This window comes from Tamandua tetradactyla, chromosome 2 (assembly GCF_023851605.1).
Source record: "Tamandua tetradactyla isolate mTamTet1 chromosome 2, mTamTet1.pri, whole genome shotgun sequence".
NCBI lineage: Eukaryota > Metazoa > Chordata > Mammalia > Pilosa > Myrmecophagidae > Tamandua > Tamandua tetradactyla.
Window position 1 is genome coordinate 22,554,482 of NC_135328.1, and position 10,415 is coordinate 22,564,896.

Below are 10,415 nucleotides of genomic sequence, written 5' to 3' on the forward strand. Positions count from 1 at the left end.
TTGGCCAAAAAGCAAAAGTTTATCTTCAATTAAATCTTGAGGGAACATGTGACAAACGCAAAATTAGGGACAGGGGGAAAAACAATTCTCCTCCAAACTGGTTGAGATCATGAAAAAGCATAGCAGGAGCTATCACAGCATAGATGAGATTAAAGAGACATGAAAAATAATATTCTTGAAAGAAGATAGCAGAATATCTCATTTTAAGATAATACATACTTAAGTAATTACCGCTGAAGAGAGATAATGTCTGTTGTTTCCACTTAAAGTGGTTTGTGGTAGAGAACAATTTCTATCTCTGTCTTTTTGTATCTGAATTGCATGTGTGATTTTTTCCCACTACCTTGTCACACAGTACAATAGAACCAGTCAATCTGAAAATAATTCCCAAAGAATTCATTGCCTTTCAGAAATCTGGGTCAGAACATGTTTGAAGCAGAATTTATAGACTGTAGCACTTAGTGACTCTAGGTAAGCAAGTCTAGTGAAGGCTAGGGAAAAAAGCATCTCTTCTTAATTGTAGTTTCTCTGTGGAAAATACTCATTATTTAGCCTATAAGGCCAACTTTCTGCTTAAGTACACAAAGATTTACAATTTCTAGGCTTCTTATTGGATAGATTTGCAAGTCAACAGATATTTCACAGCACCTTTTACATCCTTATTCCTCAAGCTATAGATGATAGGATTCAGCATGGGGATCATTGCCCCATAAAATAGGAACATGAGCTTGTCTAAAATTTGTAATTTGTCTTCCCCAGGCAGGTCTTGAGACGCAGGTTTTGCATACATAAAGAAAATGGTACCATAAAATATGATCACCACAGTCAGGTGTGAGGAGCAGGTAGAAAAGGCCTTGTGTCTCCCTGTGGCTGATTTCATTCTCAAGATGGTGTAGAGGATGAACATGTAGGAGAAGAAGATGACCAGCAGTGGAAGAACCAGGAAAACATATTTGCCACTAGCATGGTGGTAACATTGAGGGATATGTCAGCACAAGCTAACTTGAGGACAGCCAAGGTTTCACATCCAAAATGGTTGATAACATTATTCCCACAAAATGGCAGCCTCATGGCAAGAGAAGTTTGCACAGTTGAGTTGATAATACCAGAGAACCATGATGTGGAAGCCATCAGTACATACACCATCCTACTCATGATGATGGGGTACCTCAGAGGGTTACAGATGGCCACATACCGATCAAAAGCCATCATGCCCAGGAGCAAACACTCTGTTGACCCCATGGCAAACACAAGGAACATCTGCACTGCACATCCATAGAAGGTAATGCTTCTTTTCTTTGATATGAAGGTCACCAATGTTGAGGGAATGGAAGCAGATGTATAACAGATATCCAGAACTGAGAGGTTTCCCAGGAAGAAGTACATAGGGGTATGAAGACGAGCATCAAAGATGCTTGCTATGATGAGAACACCATTGCCAAATAGAAGTACTAGATACATCAGTAGAATCAAAACAAAATAAATCATTTCAAGTTTTGGATGGCTAGAAAGACCCAGAAGAATAAATTCTGACACAAATGTCTGGTTATACATATCTATGACATGTGCTTTCAGAATATCAGAGGATGACCCAACCTAAAATATATTCAGTGCCAAACAACAAATGTCACAAATTATCTCAGAAGTCAATTTTAAGATGGAATAAAAGATGTGTTCTTTTTGAAGCTCTGACATCCAGGTACACTCAATAATGTGTGTGACTCCAAACAATGAAACTGGGAATTTTGGATATGCATATGCCCGATAGATTATGTGTGATGATCAACCTATGGTAAGACAAAGATCCAGAAGTAATTTCTTCTGGTGTAGAAGATATGCCTGACTTGAAGGTTCTAAGATCTGTGGTTTATTACAAGCTGCAAGCCAGAGTTCTTCATTTGATCTGACCCAAATTCAGGAAGTGGCAGTGGTAAAGTTCACATCAGCAAGGAATACAGTTTGATTCATTAACTAACCTGCATGGTCAAAATTTCAGAGCAACTTTGTCTTTGTGCATATCCCAGTCACTTTTATTATATATGTTATAGATATTTACTCATAATAAATTGCATCACATGTGCAATTTAATATTCAGTCGAGAAAAAGTCTTGATCTATTGAAGTCCACTCATAATATCTTCTTTGCTTTTTCTTATGGCAAAACAACTTACTAGATCAGTTGGATATGCTGGAGAATCTTTGGAGAAAATTACATAGTCTCTTTGTTTATTTTGCTTTGTGGTTTTTGCCTTTAGCTTGATAATTAATTTAAGTCAACCTATGAAAAGAATAATAATGTTTAAACATGTTATATGTGTACATGATGTGCTTTACTAGCAATCATTCTTACATTATCCTGACTTTTTTCATGCTTGAGAGGCAGAACTTAAGGGAGGTTACCAAGCTAGTATAGTAAGGTGGAGTATGTAGCTCAGATCTTTGATGCCATGTCTAGTTCTCAGCTTCACTAATTTTAACATGTGATGAATTTGTTAAACTGCAGATAGAAGCTGTTTTACTTTTCAGAACAGGGCCTGGAAATCTGCATTTTTCACAAACACACTGATAATGCTGACAAAATTGGTGAAGAGTAACAGTGGCTACCAAAGCAGTAATCCACAATGTGTCTGCATACCATCGAAATATTTCTGATCCAAAAAGATTTTTGTTTTGTCTGATTGGATAAATTGGATTATCTGGAGAGTTATAAGAATGTACTTATTTTTGTGTTTTATAGCAAACTCCAGTCACACTGTGTTGTCAAATGCTCTTAAAAATATATTCTTGGAAAATCCTTTTTTTTTTAAAGAGGGATACTTATGCTGGGATACAAAATACTTTGAGTATATTCTTGACAGCCTATCTGAGCTCAGTCTTATTCCAAGCACAGCATGAAAATGAAACCAACCATATAAGGTATCTCTCACTGCAATGTTCACAATCACTAGGTAAAGTAGAAATACTCATGAAAAAGTAATATAAATATAATTTTATTGCATAGTTTCATAGAAAATTTTGTTTTCCTAGAAAGGAGAAGCTTATGTACAATGAATAGTACATAATTCAGGAAAAGTTTTAGACTCAGACCTGACCTGGAAATATGGAAATGTTTAGACAAATGTGGAAGAGAAGGGTAACTTAGAAGGGAGAACAGAATGAGCAAAGTTTAGAAGTAATCATATGGTACAAAGGAGTTTCTGTAGAGGAGTGGTGACAAGCACATCTGACAAGGAAAGTGTGATTGGAGTACATAAAGGCTCAAAACCTGGCAGAAATGGACATCTCTTTGGTGGGGAAAGGTCCCATTAAACCAAACAGGGCTAAGGAGCCAGAACCTGTGACTTTAATGCCCAACTTGACTCATGAAATATGAATCCATGACAGAAGGATTAGAGTATTTTGTTTGTTTTTAATTACTAGCTAGGTGTGAAAATTCATCTTTCCATAATCACCGTTAGATTTGAAGTTGTCCAAAACTGTATGTTATTCTTCGTGTGGGCTATTGTGAATTATAGAGTATTTCAGCCCCATTACTTTCACCCCATTCTACCAATCAGTTCGTTGTTTGATAGTAGATGGGAGACAGTAGAGCAGATAAAGACTGGGAATCAGAAACCAAACTTGCCAGAGTGATTCTCAAAATAGAATCAATTGAGTTAAAGAAAAAATAATAGAAATATTTGAACTTTGAAAAGGCAAAAGCGGTAATGTGGCATCTTAGTTTTAGAGAAGAAAAAGTTGAGCATAAAAATGGTTACTTTGTTAATTAAGTCACATAAAAACCTGAAGATATCCTGCATTCATTGCATTTGGCCAATTTTTATAGTAAGCTCCTAGGTGTCATCTCATGCCCTTTATATTAGTTTACTTGGCTCAGGTCTGATGGCTAATAATGGACAGTGCCAAGACCCAAAGCCCATGCCTTTTCCACTACTAACCTGATTAATTGGTGCAATGAAAATTTGCACAGAAATCATATATCAGCAAGAGGGAATGGTTAACAATAAACAGATGCAATGTGGTCCAAGGACAACATTGACTGTACTCATTCAACTGTTCCAGGTAGAAGTGACAATGATTCCATACTTACTCTATACCATTTCTCATGATAAATCAAAGTTCTCCCCCATAGTGCTCAAAATTAATCAATGGATGCCTTGGAAAAGGGACAGGAGTACTTTGATCCGCCCAATCATAAAGGTAAATGGAAGAAAGATGGCAAGACATTGAACTTACTGGGCAACATGCCGAGATTCCAGGTCTGGTCTCTGGTGCAGGTCTGTAGGGGACTTCTCTTCCAGAAAACTGTAATGACAGCGCATCTTAGGCCATCTCAAAGCCTCCCCCTGCCACCTGCTCCAAGCTTTCCCCTCCCAGGTAGAAATTCCAAATCCACACGAGCACTGGCCTCTCTCTTACCATTGTTTGTTTGTTTTTTTTCTGCGGCCAGCACCTTGAATTTATCTTATATTTTGCGAGATAACAAAAGGCACGAGGGAAGGTGCTCATCGGTCTTTCTCATTCCTTTGCAACTAGGACCTACCACAGAAGCTGCACATAATAGATGGGTCTTAACTGAATAAATATTTAATTTCTTGGCTCCTGATCAATTTCCCTGTGTAGAATTAGTGGATTCATAATTAGGACAAATTTAATGTGTGCCAATTGTCTTTTGCCACCAGCTCTATGTTTTTTATTTGTCTTTTTGTATCTTTCTTCTTGTATTATCTTTCACTCTGTTCAAACAATCTGCATGCTAATTTATATAATCATCAGTTTAGGCAATGTAAGCACTGAGAGAACACTCTCATGTCCCACATACATTTCAATAGTTGTCAAATAGATTTAGCATAGTGGAAACTGCTTGGCACTTAGAATAAAAATTTTTGGTTTCAGTTTCCTTGCTTCTAACTTATAGATTCATTTTTTTCAATTGTAAAATAGGGATAAGTATACCTTTTCTCATAGGACTGCCATGATGTAAATTAAGATAGAATTTTGAAATTGCTTTATGGCTTCACCGTCATTATAAAAATAATAGTAATGATAGATTTTTGCTGTATTTGGTGATATTAAATGGCAGTGTTGCTTCATATTATTCATATTAGAAATTCAGATTTATTACTTCCTTTAATTATAATTTAAAAGGTACTGTTTCATGATATTCAGGCCTTACCTTTATACTGATCCATTATTTCCATCTCTTGGAAGAGCTGGTTATTTTTCCTCAATTCATTAATTCAGATCTTAATATGAGTTAAGATCAGGTTCAAAAAGTAATGCCACAGGTGTTGAAGAGTAAATATTTGTTTTGCAGTAGTGCTTGTAATTGCTCCCCAACCACCAAAGCAATTTAAAGTTGGAGTCAGAAATGAATGGAATGTAGAAGTTTTTTGGTGCACCAGGGACAGTGTCCCACAGATCCAATTAAGGGTGATATTGGGAATAAATACTGCTGAACAAGAGTTCTAAAAAATGAAATAAAATTGAACTTCTCATATAACTTTTGAAATGAGGGCAAATATTTACCAAACAACTGTAAGAATATGAGCAATTTGAAATTCAAAATAGATTTATCTGAGCAAAATTAATTAAACTTTGGTGCTTAATAAATCAAATGACAGTTTTTTGGGGGACGTGGGGAGGGCCGGGGTGCATGGTCCGGGAAATCAAATGACAGTTTTAAAAGTCAAATATAGAATTAAGCCATTATCTAGGTATTATAAATGAAATAAAACATAGTACTGTGAATTAAACAGGTATTTTCTAGCTTTCTGTTGACTTTATCTTCTGTCTTTTTGAGCAGATAAGTTCATTGATGATACCAATTATACCTTCTATGGAGTGAAAAGAACTAAAGGGAAGTCATAAAATAAGTCCATAAGACAAAGTGAATCCACAATTTTCAGGCATAGAAAAAAAAAAGCAACCCGGAATTCAGTCCTGAATTCTGATATTTATATGACACAAATTAAAGCATCTTAGAAAAGTCTGTCTTCTACAATTGTTTTACATAACAACCCTTAGAGTCTGACTGGAATATTCTTATAGATGGCATGATTCTCTGTAAAATATTTGGGTTCTGAGAAATAACAATTTGTTTAAGAAAGCAGGAGCAGTATTTATGCACCTACGATACACACATACACACACCCTAAAACCCTCAATAGCTATTTTCTTCCAAAGAATTCAAATGAAATTATGCGGGGAGGGGGAGTTATATTTTATACTTTTCAAATCTTAATGTCATAGAAGTTAAGGGCTGAAAACACTGTAGAAATAAAGTAAGATTCCACTTTCTATAGGTGGGTATGTATTGAGGCATAAAGTAATGAAATAATGTCCCAAGGTCACAAAGTCCCTTCGTATTTTAATTACCATTAGCTACAAAGTAGAATATTGCAGATGACAAAAACAAAAAAAACTTAAAACAACCTAGCTCATGAATCCAGGTTTTATTTGTTATATTTTAAATTTTGAGATTTTTTTCCCCACTATCCAACTTTTTAGATTAACTTGTTAATTAATAGATGTTTGTGTACTCGCACCCTTATGTGCTCAGCGTATAGGATAACAATATCTCATTGAGCATTTTGAAAAGAAATATTTGCTGGGAAACAGTTGATTTATATGCACATAACACTTAATGGCTAACTTATTTACACGAGAAAATAATACTTCTTCTCAAGTATTATACTAGCAATAATTTTACTAAATGGACATGGTTTTTAAAAAATATTATAAACTCCCACTACTTTAAGGGAATTGATTTATGTGAACATTTTATGATCAAAAATGACATCTGAAACACAGCCTTACACAACTCTCAATATGTCATGATAAATTTGAAATGAAAGTGAGTTGCCACCAGGTGGCAAGCTGACCACCTTGATGAATGGTCAATGTCAAGAATGAGCGTTGGTTATTCTGCTGTTGTCAGATCTGGCCCTCAGCTGTGGCTGTAGCCAAGTGGGTCTTAGTGACTAGAAGTCCACGTTTCTGAGCCCATGTATAACCTCCATCCTTACCATTTTGTTCATGTGCACATTGGGCAAGAGCATGAGTAGCTGGGGTAAAAAGTCAACTTGTATTCACAGAACAGGACATCTTTAATAACCACTGGGTGATTAAAATCCTCCTCTGATGAGGTCACCCTCTTATAAGCATTCACATGGGAGAAGTATATCTTCATGATTTTGACTTGTTCAGAAAGGCGTACACACATAGTTCTCCCCCAGACCTCTTGACATCAATTTTTCAATCATTTTCCTTCCAAGTCTCTGACCATAGAGCCAAACCCAAATCACTATGTAAATGTATTTCTTGCCATTTCTCTATTCAAGAAAAGTGAACCACCTTGTACACTGCTAGAAGTTCTGCACACTGGGAGGTTGTCCCTTCACCCGTTTTGTCAGAAATGTCCCAGAAGGGGTTGTAGTATTACAGCCCTCCAGTTTCTTGTGGTATCAGCATATTATACAGAACTGTCTGTGAACCAGGCCCAAGTTATCTCCTTCTCATGCCCAAGTTATTCACATCGTGGTGAATTCCCCAAGAGGTTAAAGCTGCTAGCTTGGAGAAAGAAGGTAAAGTACCAGGAGTGGGACCATGGGCATTTGGACTATTTTCTCGTTCAACTTACTTGTACCTTCAGAGCCTGCTCTGGCCCAATCTCATATATACCACTTTCATTTGATGGTGAAGTGCTGTTGTGCACACCCAACCCTATGGCATGGTGGGTGAGACAACAGTTCATGGGGAACGTCTTGGGACTCTTGGTATATTAATAGCCTAGGGGTAAGTGTTCAGCACTACTAAGGCCCAGTAGCAGGCAAAAAAACGGTTTCTGAAATGAGAGTAGTTCTCTGGAGAGGTTGTCAGGGCTTGTCTCCAAAGTCCTAAGGGTCTACATACACTGTGATGCTCCAAAGTTCCACTGACATTGCAAGTACCATCGGCTCTAAAGGATCTCATTATCTAAGTTGTAGAGAAAATGGTATAGCAGCCCAGACGTGGTGTAGAACAACTGCTTCTTCTAGTCGCTACTCAAAACTGCCAGCTTTTCAGGTAACTCTGGATATAGGCTGGATTGGCACACTCCAATGAATAATATGCTGTCCCCAAACTCCAAAGAAATTGGGGTCAACTGGAAGGGACCAGATATAACAGTTTATCCTTCAACTTAACAGGGATATCTCAACATTTCCCATTGTGTTTTGGGTCATTAGGTATTGCCACTTGGCTCTGCCAAACCAGAAGCCCTTTAAGGATTCAAGTTCAGTGGCAGCAGTTCCCATAGTAATACTGGAACTACAGAGAGGAGGAACCACAGAGCTTTCATGGAAGATGGAGCAGCTCTGACAGACTTATTCCATACAGATAGGATGAAAGATGTACTCTTGTACATTTCTCCAATGTGTGAGAAGTTCTTACATAATAAATCAACTCTATCATTCCAATTAGTCAGAGCCTTTGAATATCTTTATACACAGTATATCATGGTAGTATTGACATTTCAAATTCACTCAGTGTAAGCCACCTATTTGTCCATGCTTCAGGCAACAACCTAGTGAACTGTTAGAGAGCTTTCTAACCCTTCAAGCTATAACACTGCATCTAGAAATTCTGATTAATTGACCCACATCAATAAATTCAGCAAGATGCACCTTTACATCCTGTCCACTGCTACCTCATTCCCTTAATAACCATTCTCACACATAATCCCCCATATCAGTATGCATAAAGTGAAAAAAACATGCAGGTCTTTTTCAAGGTGGTTTAACACTTCATGGATCCCAGTTTGAACCTCACCTCTCACCTTTAGAGTTTATCCACACTTCAGTCTAGATCTAAAATTGGAAGAAATGAGGAGTGGTGGACACGGGCCCAAAGAGAAATTAGCGCTGCCTTGTAAGTCAGCTAACTCAAGGAATTCTGATACTGTTTCATCTGTGAAACAGAGTTAATTTCTCCAGATGGAGACTGTTTCTTCAGAGGAGGCAATTATAGTTCTATCAAGCAATGCAGCTTTATCTCTTCCAATGAAGATGATGAACCATATCAGATTTATATAGCAAAGAAAACTCAGAAGAATATAGGGGTTCAATATTCTCACATTATCAAGATCAGCCCATATGTCTCCTATAATTCCCAGAAAAACTTCCCTTTCTATTCAATGCCCTTACTTTAACAGCAGACACCTTGCAATGTTGGGAATTCAATTTGTGTTGTAATACAGTTACTTGCATGATGAGACTCTGATTTGGTTTTCAGATATCTCAAGTCTGCAGCTATAAGAAATGAGTTTCTTTCAGGGCACATAAAAATTTTTGACATCATCCATGAATCACCTGAGCTGGGATTTTGAGGCTCTGAACCTACCCTTTTCTTTAATAACTGTTCCATTGTATTTAAGAGCAGACAATCATCATTTGTATGTTCTCCAAGGGGTGCTATATACAATGATGTGTACGGTGCCCTTGGGTTTGTGCACTTGTGAAATGGATTTGCTCCTTACTAGTCTTTATTGTCTCCTGACTCAGACTGAATATAATTTGCCACTCGTACCAAGCAGGCTTTCCTCTGAAATTCTCTTATTAAGCTTTTCCATGTATCTCAATTTTTAACATCTGACTTCAAATCATTACTGTATTCATTTCAATTTGCTTATGATACCTGTCATTTTTTTGTGCCTTCAATTAAAAAAGGCTTCCGTTTGAAAGCAACACCACATGTTAGTCATTTTTATTATCCATGTACCAGTCACATGGTTTTGCATAAAATACATGCTCAAATAAATGTTTGTTGAATTGAATTAAAAGTATTTGGTAGAGATGTGCATATTATTCTTAACACATGCCTTTATAAAAGCTACTTAATTTATTAATTCAAAATTTTTTATCATTTGAATTAAATGTTTATTGATGAAAAATAACTTTTAGTCTTGGGTGAAAAGCAGAAAAAAACAGTAAAATTTCTCATTTTAGGATATGCATAGTAAAGTAATTAGGGCTAGAAAGAGATAATGTCTCTACATTCCACTTAAAGAGTATCCAATACCATTGAAGTAGTTTGTGGTTGAGTAGTATTTCTATCTGTCTGCATCTGAATTGCACATGTGATTTTTCTCCTTATGTTACAATACTGTACAGGAGAACACTCATTTCAGATATCACTAAAGATAATAATCTAAAGGAATTCATTGTCTTTGGAAAATCTGGATCAGAACATGCTGGAAGCTGAGATGACAACTCAGAGACCATTGTCCCCAGTGTTTCTAGGTTAGCAAGGCTAGTGAAAGCAAAGAATAGAGATATCACTCCCTATGTGTATTTTACTCAGGGAAGTTCTTCATTGATTTTTCTATTATAGGAAACATTCTACTTTATAGAGTATGATTTTCATTTTACAAGTTTC

General features: G+C 36.6%; 1 pseudogene; it reads right to left on the bottom strand.

The window, feature by feature from the left end:
* Nucleotides 1-607: 607 nt before the first annotated feature.
* Nucleotides 608-1,982, bottom strand: LOC143655719 (olfactory receptor 13C4-like; annotated as a pseudogene).
* Nucleotides 1,983-10,415: the final 8,433 nt, after the last annotated feature.